At 43.5% G+C, this 15,993-nt stretch overlaps 1 protein-coding gene across 6 annotated transcripts in view; it reads right to left on the reverse strand.

The window, feature by feature from the left end:
- NELL1 (neural EGFL like 1) overlaps positions 1-15,993 on the reverse strand; it is a 430,169-nt gene that overhangs the window by 269,618 nt on the left and 144,558 nt on the right. The window lies entirely within an intron of this gene.

A 15,993-nucleotide genomic window follows, 5' to 3' on the forward strand; every position in this document is an offset into this window, starting at 1 on the left:
ACGTCTCCCCCTTACTCTCACAGATATTGTGGAGCACACAGCAAGCAGTAATAACAGTGGGAATATTGGTTTCGCTGAGGTCTAAGCGAGTCAGTAAACTGCGCCAGCGCGCCTTTAAACGTCCAAATGCACATTCTACCACCATTCTGCCCTTGCTCAGCCTGTAGTTGAACAGCTCCTGACTACTGTCCAGGCTGCCTGTGTACGGCTTCATGAGCCATGGCATTAAGGGGTAGGCTGGGTCCCCAAGGATACATATAGGCATTTCAACATCCCCAACAGTTATTTTCTGGTCTGGGAATAAAGTCCCTTCCTGCAGCTTTTGAAACAGACCAGAGTTCCTGAAGATGCGAGCATCATGCACCTTTCCCGGCCATCCCACGTTGATGTTGGTGAAACGTCCCTTGTGATCCACCAGAGCTTGCAGCACTATCGAAAAGTACCCCTTGCGGTTTATGTACTCGGCGGCTTGGTGCTCCGGTGCCAAGATAGGGATATGGGTTCCGTCTATAGCCCCACCACAGTTAGGGAATCCCATTGCAGCAAAGCCATCCACTATGACCTGCACATTTCCCAGGGTCACTACCCTTGATATCAGCAGATCTTTGATTGCGTGAGCTACTTGCATAACAGCAGCCCCCACAGTAGATTTGCCCACTCCAAATTGATTCCCAACTGACCGGTAGCTGTCTGGCGTTGCAAGCTTCCACAGGGCTATCGCCACTCGCTTCTCAACTGTGAGGGCTGCTCTCATCCTGGTATTCATGCGCTTCAGGGCAGGGGAAAGCAAGTCACAAAGTTCCATGAAAGTGCCCTTACGCATGCGAAAGTTTCGCAGCCACTGGGAATCGTCCCAGACCTGCAACACTATGCGGTCCCACCAGTCTGTGCTTGTTTCCCGAGCCCAGAATCGGCGTTCCACAGCATGAACCTGCCCCATTAGCACCATGATGCATGCATTGTCAGGGCCCATGCTTTCAGAGAAATCTGTGTCCATGTCCTGATCACTCACGGGACCGCGCTGACGTCGCCTCCTCGCCCGGTATCGCGTTGCCATGTTCTGGTGCTGCATATACTGCTGGATAATGCGTGTGGTGGTTGATGTGCTCCTAATTGCCAAAATGAGCTCAGCGGCCTCCATGCTTGCCTTGGTATGGCGTCCGCACAGAAAAAAGGCGCGGAACGATTGTCTGCCGTTGCTCTGACGGAGGGAGGGGCGACTGACGACACGGCTTACAGGGTTGGCTTCAGGGAGCTAAAATCAACAAAGGGTGTGCCTGTACATCAAGGAGTATTTCAGGCAGGACTGCACGAAGGGTTCCAATAAGAAATGGTGCACCTAAGTTATCGTTGTTATTGGAACAAGGAGGTTAGCCTGGCCTCTGATTGATACATGGCTAGATTTACCTCGCTGCACCTTCTCTGTGAGTGACTGCAGTGTGATCTAGACAGGGGAGGAGGAAAATGAGTACAAAACAAATCTGGTCTATTTCTTGTTCTGACCCACTCCATCTATCTTTTACATCTTTGGCTGGCAGCAGACGGTGCAGAAGGACTGCATGCCATCCACATCTCATGGCTGCTTGGCAGAAGATGGTACAGTACGACTGCTAGCCATCTTCATCTCTTGCCTGCCTGGCAGAAGATGGTACAGTACGACTGCTAGCAGTCCGTATCGCCTGCCCACTCACCATAAGACGGTTCAATAGGACTGACTGCAGGACTAAAGAGAATGACCTGGTCAAGTCACTCCAAATTTAGTCCCTGCGCCCATGTCTGCCCAGGCGCTCCCAGCCGACGTGGCCAGGAGCACCTCAGACACGACGAGGACGACTACCAGTCGTATTGCACCGTCTGCTGCCAGAAGGCAATGGGTTGCTGCTACTGTGCAGCAAAGCCGTACCGCGTCTGCCAGCACCCAGGAGACATAGGGTGAAGGTTACCTGAGCTGGCTCCATGCTTGCCGTGGTATGGTGTCTGCACAGGTAACTCATGAAAAAAGGCGCGAAACGATTGTCTGCCCTTGCTTTCACGGAGGGAGGGAGGGAACGGGGGCCTGACGACACGTACCCAGAACCACCTGCGACAATGTTTTAGCCCCATCAGAGTGCTCCATTGTGAGTGCTCTGGACAGCACTCTCAGATGCCCGATTGTTTGCCATTGCTCTGACGCTGGGAGGGGCGCTTACAGGGTTGGCTTCAGGGAGCTAAAATCAACAAAGGGGGTGGCTTTACATCAAGGAGTATTTCAGGCAGGACTTCACGGAGGGTTCCAATAAGAAATGGTGCACCTAAGTTATTGTCCTTATTGGAACAAGAAGGTTAGCCTGGCCTCTGATTGATACATGGCTAGATTTACCTCGCTGCACCTTCTCTGTAAGTGACTGCAGTGTGATCTAGAAGAATGAGTCCCCTAGACAGGGGAGGGGGGGAAGCAAATCTGGTCTATTTCTTGTTTTGATCCACTCCATCTATCTTTTACATCTTTGGCTGGCAGCAGACGGTGCAGAAGGACTGCATGCCATCCACATCTCATGGCTGCTCGGCAGAAGATGGTACAGTACGACTGCTAGCAGTCCGTATCGCCTGCCCGCTCACCATAAGACGGTTCAATAGGACTGACTGCAGGACTAAAGAGAATGACCTGATCAAGTCACTCCAAATTTAGTCCCTGCGCCCATGTCTGCCCAGGCGCTCCTGATCGACCTCACAGAGGCGACCAGGAGCACCTCAGACATGACGATGACGGCTACCAGTCGTACTGTACCGTCTGCTGCCACAAGGCAAGGGGTTGCTGCTACTGTGTAGCAATGCCGTACCGCGTCTGCCAGCACCCAGGAGACATAGGGTGAAGGTTACCTGAGCGGGCTCCATGCTTGCCGTGGTATGGCGTCTGCACAGGTAACTCAGGAAAAAAGGCGCGAAATGATTGTCTGCCCTTGCTTTCACGGGGGGAGGGAGGGAACGGGGGCCTGACGATATGTACCCAGAACCACCCGCGACAATGTTTTAGCCCCATCAAGCATTGGGATATCAACCCAGAATTCCAATGGGCAGCGGAGACTGCGGGAACTGTGGGATAGCTACCCACAGTGCAACGCTCCGGAAGTCGACGCTTGCCTCGGTACTGTGGAAGCGCTCCGCCGAGTTAATGCACTTAATGCACTTAGAGCATTTTCTGTGGGGACACACACACTCGAATATATAAAACCGATTTCTAAAAAACCGACTTCTATAAATTCGACCTAATTTCGTAGTGTAGACATACCCTCAGAGACAGAAGCAGGCATTTTTTTTTGCCTCTTTGATATTTGGCTGCCAGTAACATTGAGGCTCCTTTCACTTGTCATTTCATCAGTTAAGATAAATTTGATTTTGTGTGTGCCTCAAAGGAATTTTGATAGGCACAAGTGAAATAGGGGCTTATGGGTATATGCACCTCATGCACTGTTGAGCAGTCATTCATATTAGTCATCAATCACCCTATTAGGATCATCTGGAGTCCTTTCCGTTGTTGTAGAACTATTCTGAGAAATTATTGTGCATCTGGGAATATTTCCATAATCTTCCATTTTCTACCTGGTGTGTAAGATACATAACTTCAGAACACAAAATAAGAATTATAGTTAATTTTACTAGCACATCTTTATCTTGTTCAAATGTGCAAAGAGAACAATAGTCTACACATTAACCCAAAAATGCATAAAATGCTAAACCTCACTGAGCAAGAGACAGAGCAGAGTACATATCAATTGACTCACGCTCATGCTAAGGTGATAAAAATAGCAGTGTAAATGTTCCCACCTGGGCTGGAGTCCTGGGCTCTGAAACCCAGCAAGGGGGTTGTCTCAGAACTCAGGTTCCAGCCTGAGCAGAAACTTCTGCACTGCTACTTTTAGTCCCGTAGAATGAATCTGAATCTGTTGACCTGGACTCTGACTTAATGTAGGCCTGAGATGTGATCAGCCCCCCCGCCCAATAATAAACCAGCCTTGGGTGCCCTAGATTTTTGCAGGGAACATTACTGCCACTGATTTTTTTCCCAGTGTAGAATTACCCTAAGTGCTTACCTGGCATGCCTGGCTGACAGGATCCTCATACAGCTCTGTTCAGGACTCTCAGCCACAAACCCTCTCCTGGCATTAGGCACCTAAGCCAGTTGTTTAGGTAACCCGCTGCCATAGCAGCTGAAACGTTCTCCTGCTCACACTTAATACCTCTCTCATGATTGTCCTATGTTACCCTGTACTCCCAACTGTTGAGGTAAGGCTCTGAGCTGCTCATCAGCTGTGGGGAAGCATCAGGGCCTAGGTAACACTGTAAAAATGCAGGTGCCTCAGGGATTAGACAGCAACTGAGTGGCAGTTGCCCTTAAATGATGGATTTAGGTACCTAAATATCTTTGAGAAACTGAGCCTATGTGTCTTAGAACATTAGAAATGTGTGTCAATAAGAAAAAAAAAACCCACAAGTTACAAAACCAAGAAAGGTTCAGAACAAGCTGTAAAATCAGGTGCCTTGGTATTTAATCCACAGACATGGAAGGGTGGTTATAATTTGGTTTTTACAACAGTCTCTTACTGTATATTGCACTCCTATGAAGCTTGCTTGCTGACCCTAAAAATAAATAGTTAATATAATTTTAAAGTTCAGTTCACAAGATAACATTCAGTGACCCAGACTGTCACCTCTCCCAGGTGTGCAGGTTCCTGTCACCTAAAGTATCATAATAAGTCTTAGATAACTTGATTTAACTATGCCCTTGTGACTCACAATGACCGCCTGAGCTTTTTAAATCATGCCAATTAGATTGTGGAGATTCTGCTTAATTTGTGTGTGGGTGTGGGTGGGTGGAAGAAAAGTGTTCTGTCATGGCCAATTATACCCCGAAATATATTTTTTTCTTTTTGTTAGAATATGGCATTTGCTGAAAATTTTCCGTCTCCCCTGAAAACAGAAAAGACCTTTTTTGTAAATCTGATCACTTGCCAACATTGTTCCCATGTCTCTATGCAAACTACATATCATTACTGCTTTGTAAAGTTAACTTCAGGTACCCTCGGGGACATATTCTTGGAATCCAGCATGTGGGGGACTGCAGCAACAGAACAATGGCAGACCTGTGCAGTTCTCTCTCTCTGCTGGACCACATTGATTTTTGGTGCCACTGAAAGTGGAGTTTAAGGACCACATAGGGAGTCTTAGAAACCTTTTTAGCAGTTTAGAAAAATACTGCTATGCCCTGAGAGACAGAAACGATGAGAGAAAACTAAATAGAAAAAAAAAACTTTCCTAAAACTGTCAATGTTATATTAACCATCCCACCACACCCACCAATGATGAGCAAGACAAGTGCTGCAGGTAGTAACATGCTAAATAACTCATTTCCAATCCAGAGTCAGTCCCCAGTGGCTGAAATTGCTGGGATTGAGCTTTTAGAACACATGTGCATAGGTCAGGTTCTGGCAGAGTGAATCAAATCAATCAGTAATCCCAGCTAATACAAAGAAATCTAATTAAAAAAAAATGATAGGGTGGTTATACAACCAGTCTGACCACAGTGATAAGAGGCTTAAATCACAGAAGAGGAGCTTAGGGCTTGTCATAATTTTGATGTGAAATTTAAAATAAAACTTTATCACTGGCATTTGCCGAAGGAAACATACCATTTACACTAAGTGAGAATTCTGTAAACCTTGCAAAGAAAAACCAGTGGTTTCATGAGTCACTGAACTTTTTACTCCCAGGTGTCAGCTTCTTTCTGCACCCTTAATCTGATGTTTTTCCAAGATGAAAAAATTGGCAGGAGAAAGGCATATCAGCAAGTTCAACTCATTCTTTCTGGTACCTTCCTCTAGGTGGTATGCAGTCAGTTAAACCTTAGCAGATGGTTTCTTAGGGTTCAGAAGCATGTAAACCTCGCAAAGTGGGTTTGTTGTTTGACCCAGTATAGCCATTCTTATGGTTTTTTCTTTTCTTCTCCATCATATGGGCTGGGTTTAAAGTCACATAAACAACCCATGCAACTGGAGCAATTTTATCAAATGTTATCAATTTTAATGTAATTTCGATTCATTTATTTCCTGTAACTTATAATATTTTTTCTTTACAATTTCTGTTCTTTTGTTATGACTGATCACGTCATATGAGCATTGATTGCAGCTCCCTGACTGACTAAACACATCCCATGTATTCAACAGGATTTAGAAGCATTTTTATTTCATTTTCTTAGGTACGAGGCTGCATTTTATGGTCTCTCTTGGAATCAGTGAGAAACCAAAAACCATCAGCCACAGCAATAACAAGGAGTAACTTTGTGATGTTTACAGCTATAGTGTTTTACTGGGGTAAATAGTTCTCGGGTAGCGGAGGCAGGGCTCCGGCGGTGATTTAAAGGGCCCAGAGCTCCACTGCGGTAGTGGCAGCCAGAGCCCAGGGCCCTTTAAATCTCCCCTGAGCCCTGGGGCTCCCAGCTGCCTCTGCAGCTGGTATCTCTGGGGGTGATTTAAAGGGCCCCATCTCTTCCGGTTGAGGCCATGCCCCCTGCTCAGGAATCTGGAGTACCAGTAAGTCCTTTAAGTTACTTTCACCCTGCCATAAGATAACTTCATTATAATATAGTCTAGTGCAGGGGCAGCCAACCTTCGGCTCCAGAGCCAATGTGGCTCTTCAGAAGTTAATATGTTAATTTGCCTAACCTTGTGTAGCAGGGGTAGGCAAACTATGGCCCGTCATTGATTTGGATCCGGCCCATCAGGGATTTGGATCTGGCCTGCGGGATTGCCCCCTGTGGTGCCGCAGGCCCCACGCTGCTCTCAGAAGCAGCTGGCACCATGTTCCTGGGGGGCGGAGGGCTCCGTGTGTTGCCATTGCCTCCAGGCATCACCCCCCACAGCTCCCATTGGCCAGGAACGGGGAACCGCAGCCAATGGGAGCTTCTGGGGAGGTACCTGGAGGCGTGGCAAGGGCAGCGCATGGAGCCCTGTGGCCTCCCTTCCCCCAGGGGCCGTGCAGGGATGTGGTGCCAGCCACTTCTGAGAGCACCCCCTCCCACACCCCGCACTCCCTCCCACACCCCAACCTCCTGCCCTGCATACAATTGCCCCACCCAGATGTGGCCCTCAGCCCAAAAAGTTTGCCCACCCCTGTTGTATAGGCACCAACTCCAGGGCTGGAAATACAGGCGCCAACTTTCCAATGTGCCGAGGGGTGCTCATTGCTCAACCCCTGGCTCTGCCCCAGGCCTTGCCCCCACTCCACACCTTCCCACCCCCTCTGCTGAGCCTGCCGTGCCCTTGCTTCTCCCCCTCCCCTCCAGATCCTCCTGCATGCCACAAAACAGTTGATCGGGAGGGAAGGGGAGGCACTGATTGGCTGGGCTGCCGGTGGTGGGAAGGCACCGGAAGTGGAAGCAGGAGCTGATGGGGCAGGGGGGGCTGCTGACATATTACTTTGGCAATGTACATTGGTAAATTCTGGTCCCTTCTGAGACTCAGGTTGGCCACCCCGGTCTAGTGACTAACCACTGCCACTAGTTAAATGAAACCAAGAGAACCTCAGTCACTCAGAATAGGTAAACAAAGACAGAATGTTGTTTTCCATAGGAAATAGGATACAGAATGTGAGTGAGACTAAACAGCAAAAATTAAGATGTTTGTACACCAATGCGAGGAGCCTAGGTAACAAAATGAAGGAACTAGAGCTACTGGTGCAGAAAGTGAAACCAGATATTATAGGGATAACAGAAACATGGTGGAATAGTCGTCATGACTGGACTACAGCTATTGAAGGGTATGTGCTGTTTAGGAAAGACCGAAATAAAGGTAAAGGTGATGGAGTAGCATTGTACATCAATGATGAGATAGAATGTAAAGAAATAAGAAGCGATGGAATGGACAAGACAGAGTCCGTCTGGGCAAAAATTACATTGGGGAAGAAAACTATTAGAGCCTCCCCTGGGATAGTGCTTGGGATGTGCTATAGACCACCGGGATCTAATTTGGATATGGATAGAGCCCTTTTTAATGTTTTTAATAAAGTAAATTCTAATGGAAACTGTGTGATCATGGGAGACTTTAACTTCCCAGATATAGACTGGAGGACGAGTGCTAGTAATAATAATAGGGCTCAGATTTTCCTAGATGCGATAGCTGATGGATTCCTTCAGCAAGTAGTTGCTGAACCGACAAGAGGGAATGCCATTTTAGATTTGGTTTTGGTGAGTAATGAGGACCTCATAGAAGAAATGGTTGTAGGGGATAATCTTGGCTCAAGTGATCATGAGCTAATTCAGTTCAAACTGAATGGAAGGATTAACAAAAATAAATCTGCAACTAGGGTTTTTCATTTCAAAAGGGCTGACTTTCAAAAATTAAGGACATTAGTTAGGGAAGTGGATTGGACTGAAGAATTTATGGATCTAAAGGTAGAGGAGGCCTGGGATAACTTTAAATCAAAGCTGCAGAATCTATGGGAAGCCTGCATCCCAAAAAAGGAAAAAAATTCATAGGCAGGAGTTGTAGACCAAGCTGGATGAACAAGCATCTCAGAGGTGATTAAGAAAAAGCAGAAAGCATACAGGAGTAGAAGATGGGAAGGATCAGCAAGGAAAGCTACCTTATTGAGGTACTAAATCGGGGGGCGGTGGGCAGATGATAATCTTCATCCAAGAATATTAAAGGAATTGGCACCCAAAATTGCAAGCCCATTATCAAGAATTTTTAATAAATCTGTAAACTCAGGGGTTGTACCGTATGATTGGAGAATTGCTAACACAGTTCCTATTTTTAAGAAAAGGAAAAATGTGATCCGGGTAACTATAGGCCTGTTAGTTTGACATGTGTAGTATGCAAGGTCTTGGAAAAAATTTTAAAGGAGAAAGTAGTTAAGGACATTGATGTCAATGGTAAATGGGACACAATACAAAAGGTTTTACAAAAGATGGATCGTTCCAAACCAACCTGATCTCCTTCTTTGAGAAAGTAACAGATTTTTTAGACAAAGGAAACGCAGTGGATCTAATTTACCTAGATTTCAGTAAGGCATTTGATACTGTGCCACATGGGGAATTATTAGTTAAATTGGAAAAGATGTGGATTAATAGGAAAATTTGAAAGGTGGATAAGGAATTAGTTAAAGGGGAGACTACAACGGGTCCTACTGAAAGGTGAACTGTCAGGCTGGAGAGAGGTTACCAGTGGAGTTCCTCAAGGATCGGTTTTGGGACCAATCTTATTTAAACTTTTTATTACTGACCTCAGCACAAAAAGTGGGAGTGTGCTAATAAAGTTTGCGGATGATACAAAGCTGGGAGGTATTGCCAATTTAGAGAAGGACAGGGATATCATACAGGAGGATCCAGATGACCTTGTAAACTGGAGTAATAGTAATAGGATGAAATTTAATAGTGAAAAGTTCAAGATCATGCATTTAGGGATTAACAACAAGAATTTTAGTTATAAGCTGGGGACGCATCAATTAGAAGTAACGGAGGAGGAAAAGGACCTTGGAGTACTGGTTGATCATAGGATGACTATGAGCCGCCTATGTGATATGGCTGTGAAAAAAGCTAATGTGGTCTTGGGATGCATCAGGCGGGGGTATTTCCAGTAAGGATAAGGAGGTTTTAGTACCGTTATACAAGGCACTGGTGAGACTTCACCTGGAATACTGTGTGCAGTTCTGGTCTCCCATGCTTAAGAAGGATGAATTCAAACTGGAACAGGTACAGAGAAGGGCTACTAGGATGATCCGAGGAATGGAAAACTTGTCTTATGAAAGGAGACTCAAGGAGCTTGGCTTGTTTAGCCTAACTAAAAGAAGGTTGAGGGGAGATATGATTGCTCTCATTAAATATATCAGAGGGATAAATACCAGAGAAGGAGAGGAATTATTTAAGCTCAGTACCAATGTGGACACAAGAACAAATGGATATAAACTGGCCACCAGGAAGTTTAGACTTGAAATTAGACGAAGGTTTCTAACCTCTAACCATCAGGTTCCTCTAACCTTCAGAGGAGTGAAGTTTTGGAATAGCCTTCCAAGGGAAGCAGTGGGGGCAAAATATCTATCTGGCTTTAAGATTATCCTCGATAAGTTTATGGAGGAGATGGTATGATGGATGTGTTTGCCAAAACCATGTTGTCCCATCTAAAACCCAGGTAAAGCTACGCAATCAGCAAATCTAGGAGGCTTTATAAAAGAAGGGATAAGGAGTTATGTAATGTGAAGCTAATGTGGGAAATTTTCATTCTCCATTTTTTCCCCAGAATGAAGCATATATAATGGCCAAACAAATGGGCCTAAATTTTCATTTTAATCTAATCCAAATTAACAGGGGGGGAAAGGCTACTAATGATGCCTGTATATTCAAATTAGAATGCTGGTGTAATGCAGGTGGGCTAGCTCTCCAGCTCAGGGAGGATCAATGCCCCCACCATCATCCGTTTCAGGACCTCGCCTCAAGGAATAACGTATTGGTTAAACAAAAACTTAGGCTAAAGTTCTCCACCCCACATGGGCTACAATTCCCAGAGGCTTTTCCCTCACCTCTCAGGGACCAAGGAACACTCACAGGAGCCTTTTTATTCCCTTCAGTTTTCATGCTCAACTGAGCTCTTGCTATCTTTTATTAGGACCTGGTGCTCTTCAGGTTCTCAACTGACTCCTAGCCAGACAGCCTTAGTGAGGAAGCAACCGATCAGTCACAGGAGAAGCTGGGCCTGTCTCCCCTTAAAGGGGTCAGTCACTCTATGACAGGCAGCTCATGCAGTGGTCAAGCAACAGAGAAATACACCACTACATAGGAATCAGGATCATGGTCCTGACCTCAACACCTATACTTCCACCTAAGGGCAAAAGGGTCCCAATCCAAAACTTGCTGAAGTCAGTGGAAATACTTCCACTCCCAATGGGAACAATAATCAGTCCTATGGAGAGGTATGGAGACAATGGACTGAAATTTCCTCATTTGCATTTAGAAAACCAATCGAGTCCCAGATAAGTTATTTTACAATTAAAATTAAAATGTAGGAGACATTGATGGGGAAAACAATTAAAATTCCTCAACAAAGAGAATAATTATTAAAATGTTTTCAAAATCAAAGGGTATATAACACTATGTCAGATACAGTTCATGAGGATTTATATTGATTAGATTCCTATGTAGGGTGAGATATAGCTTTCTTTTTTCATTTCCAAGTTAGTTCATTACAAGATGCTGTGAATTTCAAATTAGAGCATTACATTTTTTTGTTCAATAGAGAAAAAGCAATTCCACACTCACCTTGCACTGGTTTCAGAGTAGCTGCCGTGTTAGTCTGTATTCGCAAAAAGAAAAGGAGGACTTGTGGCACCTTAGAGACTAACCAATTTATTTGAGCATAAGCTTTCGTGAGCTACAGCCAAATACTTAATGTGAGAAGACAGTTCATTCTACTTCAATCATTGCCTGCTGCCAATTAAGGAATATCCAATAATACCAATACAAAAACACAACTGACAGAACCTTTTACCCCTCCATATAAACACACACACACACACACAGAGCTCAAAGTGAGCTACTGCTTTATCTCTGTAGTTGCAACACACAAGCAAAACACTCCAACCAACCCACGCAAAGCATGTAGCTCCCTGTACAGACAAAAGCCATACATTTTCTTCACACAAACAAATGTTCAGTGACTTGTTATGTAGCAGATCACTGACAGAAAACACAAAGACAGCAAGGGGCTAATTACTAAAAAGTATGTTAGGACGTTGTGCCCATTTTGTAGTCAAGCAAGAAATGGCCTACTAGAAAGGGAGATGTGTTCATGTTTTACTCAGATTTGATATTAACACCTGTACAGAAAAATCTTTAGAGGGAAACCACAAACATAGTAGCAGTGCATTGATTCCTGTGGGAAAGAAAGACTGGAAACTGTGCCTTGCATTCCATTACAAATGGAAGGCACTTCAAAACGTTGCTGACCTTTTCACAATAGCATTGATTCAGCGAGCAGGACTGAAAAGCCAAGAAGCAAATAAAGTAACCTAAGGGTAACGGGTTAAAACCAGCTGCAGAACAGAGTAGAGTAGAAAGCTTGACCTTCCAAAGATTCATGTGTCATCAGCCCCCAAACCAAATGGAGGAGAATGTTTTTCAGCAGAATGCATGCTACTTTATTAAGGAACCTGCATTGGTGATAAACAATCTGTACACGTCAACTTTGCATATCTAAGGCAGTGCCTTTCTGCTCCATGTCAGCCCTAAGGTTTGTCACTTGGATGAAGAAGGGTTAAAAGCCAGTTTAAAAGCCATGGGCCTGATTCTCTCCTCTCTCACTGGTTTTACACTGGGCCTGATTCTCCACTGCCTGCCACTTTGTTTATTCACGTACATCTATACAAAGCATGCGTAAAATGCTGGCATATGAGAATGGTAATGATTTACAGCCACTTTGCACAAGTGTTAATGACCATACAAGGGACAGGGCAATGGAGAATCAGACCTATATATCCGTGTAATATTCAGGATTTACCATACTTTATGGAAGAGCAGAATCAGGCACTGTACAGTATTACATTGCTCTAGGAAAATTAAGGAGGGTAAAGCTATTTAGAACCCATGCAGAAGGACTCTGCTGCCAAGGAGACCTCAGAGGTCAGTCTCTGCAACACACAGGAGAAGGATAAATGTAGGCAAGACAGGGATGTGGTGACTGAACAACGCTGATCCATATGGCCCAAGTCGCCAAATGAAGGAAGCAGCAATCTGTGCCCAGTACTTCCCCACAACTTGTGGAAGTTACACATGCTATGTTAAATGAGCCTGTGACTAGCTTTGAGTTTCAGTATTAGTATTCAGTGCCCTAGGTCCATGACAGTTATACAAACACAGCTCTTTTACTTGGTTTGTCCTCACTTTCCGAGGATTATGCCCTTAAGGCCTGATCCAAAGTCTATGGAAGCCAATGGAAAGGATCCCATTGCCTTCAATGAGGTTTGGATCAGGTCCTCACAGACCAGTCCCACAAAGCACTGGACACTCTTTGCTTCCACTGACTTCAATGCAAGATCAGTCCCTTAGACATGTAACTGGCTACATAAATCCAACATAAGCACCACTGGCATGCACAAAACCCCTGCTTAGACACTTAACCCTATAGGCACACAAAGTCCCTACGTGCCTCAGATTCCACCAATAAAGTCTAAATTTTTACCAGGGTGCATGGCATTCTCATGCACTCTTGGTTGAAATATAATAATGTAATATACCTGGGAATGAAGCCTTCCGCACCTACAAAACTGCAACTAGTATTAAATGCTGCAGTTTGTCATCTCCTCAGCAATGCAGATTACCGCAAGCACATCAGATTTGTCCTCCACTCCCTACACAGGCTTCACATACAATTTCAAATTAAGTTTAAGGCCTCGGTCCTTTTCTTCAAGGAGCTCCATAGTCTGGGACCAAGATATCTAAAAAGCCCAGCTAAAGAGCTGGGAGGCAGACTGGGTTGGTAACTGCACTCAACTAGCACAACAGAACTCTCTACAATGAAGGAAAAGCTCATCTGTGCAGGAGACAGAGCTTTCTGAGGAGCTGGTCTGAGACAATGAATGAACTTCCCCATGAACTAAAGAACCATCCCAAACTTCAACACATTCCATTCCAAGTGCAAGGATCATATCTTTGACTTCGCCTTCTCTAACAAACACATAGCAACATTTTTTTTTTTTAATTAAAAAAAACCGTTAAACCCTATCCAAACAAGACACATGCTTTTTCCTCAGTGAAAGGATGAAAGAACAAACAACTTGGTGACGGATGTTAGTCCCATTGCTTAAGACACTACTGGAAGGCACTCAAATACTACAATGATGAGTTTGGTATAAGACTCTACAAAGATCAGAATATGAGATGACACTTCACATTTACATCTGAAGATGCTATTGCATGTATTTTACATCACAATTTCAGCAAGAAATATAACCAATGCATCCAGTTACAATCTCTGTTTAAAAACTTGCAGGAAGAAATGACATCAGAATGAACAAAACAACCAACAGGAAGATATGAAAGAAAATTAGCCAAAAGAAGTCTGTAATTTTTTTGGAATAAAAGGAATGGCGATATATTAAAGCAAGAAAAGCACCAAAAAAAAAAATCAGCTCAATGAGAATAAATAACAATGACAATAAGAACACATAAACCTGGCTTTCATTTAATATAGCTGATTTCATTCAAACCATCTCCCAGCACTTTTTAAAAACTAAATACAGAGATAAATTCACTTACCACCACTGAAATGCAGCTACCTCTATGGTTACAAGTTGCAGCTGTAAAATGCACCGCCACACTGCAAAAAAGTTTACAACTGGAAGTAGACATATTACTATATCCAACAGTAACATTAGGGAGAATTTTAGGTTGGCAAGATGCAATTAAACCATTCTGAATTTAACCACAATATCAAGGCATAGCACCACTATAATCATGAAGCAAGTTAACAAATGGTCAGAATGAAAAATTTCTCAGGTAGAAATAAAAGGGAAAATTACAAAAGAAATAGTAGGTCAAAGTAGGAGACAAAAAGATGTTAGAAAAATGACAAAGTAAAAAGGTAGCACATTAAACACAATGCTACCCTGAAAACGATACTTTGGATAGAAAGGGAGTGTGGCAACTAACTGGAACTACTGCAGGATAGAATGGTAGCTTAGTGGACACATTTTTTTATTAATGCTTTCAGTGGACTTGCTGACTCTATAAAAAAAGGTACACTAATAAACACAGATAAATGTGTTATCTTCCTAGGTACTGGACATGCTTACTCAGAGTTTAAAGCCAGAGAGACCCTTTAGATCATCTAGTCTGACCTCCTGTATATCACAGGCCATTAATTTCACCCAGTTATCCCTGTATTATTGTATGACTAAGGCATTTCTTCCAGAAAGAAACCCAGTCTTGACCTGAAGAGAAACCACTACTTTCCTTGGCAGATTGTTCCACAGTTTAATCTCCTTCACTGTTAAAAATGTGTTTTCAATTGTCCTGCTTCTGCTAATTACAGCCATGCAAGCCTTGACTCTTATTGTGATTCTTTCTTCCCTACACACGGTTCAAGCATTGCATGGCACCTTATTTTTAAAGACATTTAGGAACCTAAAGATTCATAGAAGCAGTTAGTTGGATTTTCAAAAGTGCTACCGAAAGGCTAGTCTTGTTTCAGGCACCTATGAATGCCAATAAATGCCTGGGAGTTGGGCAATATCTTCCATCTATTGGCATCCTTAGGTTCCTAGATACCTTTAAAAATCTGGCTCTGGGACAAATTTTAGCCTACACAGAGCCTTTCAATAGATCTCTCTGACAAGTAACTAATAAAACTTCATTTTTTTTCATTTAAAGAGGGATTATCCATATAAAATTCAGTACAGTTATCTATATATAGAAATGTAAGTCCCTTGCCTTTGTGTTACTAACAACTAGTTTAGATTAGTAAATGTGGTGGGGGAAAAACCTTATGTCTCACTATGTTTGCTGTTTATTTTTCTGCACTTCATTTGGCTGATTTATTTCTAGGCTTCTCTGTGGTGGCCATCACCTTAAGTATCTGAGCACAATAATAAATTTAGTTTCACAACACCCCAGTGCAGCAAAGAAGGATATTTTTAATATGCCCATTTTGCAGATTAGAAACTAAGATAGAGAGAGATCTTAGTACATGACTTGCTCGGGGTCCCACAGGAAGTCTAGCAGAACCAGGAACACTATCCAGATTCCAAAGACCCAGTCAGTGCTTTCCTTCCCTACTTGAACACTTAAATTAAACTGGTGAGTTTCACTTTTATTTATAGTCAATTTCAATGTCTCTCACAATGCTTTGATACTTCAGTTCACAACATTGCAAAGGAATGCTTTCATTTAAAACAAAATGTTTTTCAGTTTTTGTTTAAACTTTTAATTAAAATAGTGAGAAAAATATTAAATAACTAAAGAATTAGGCAATT

This window comes from Lepidochelys kempii, chromosome 6, assembly GCF_965140265.1.
Source record: "Lepidochelys kempii isolate rLepKem1 chromosome 6, rLepKem1.hap2, whole genome shotgun sequence".
NCBI classification, from domain to species: Eukaryota; Metazoa; Chordata; order Testudines; family Cheloniidae; genus Lepidochelys; species Lepidochelys kempii.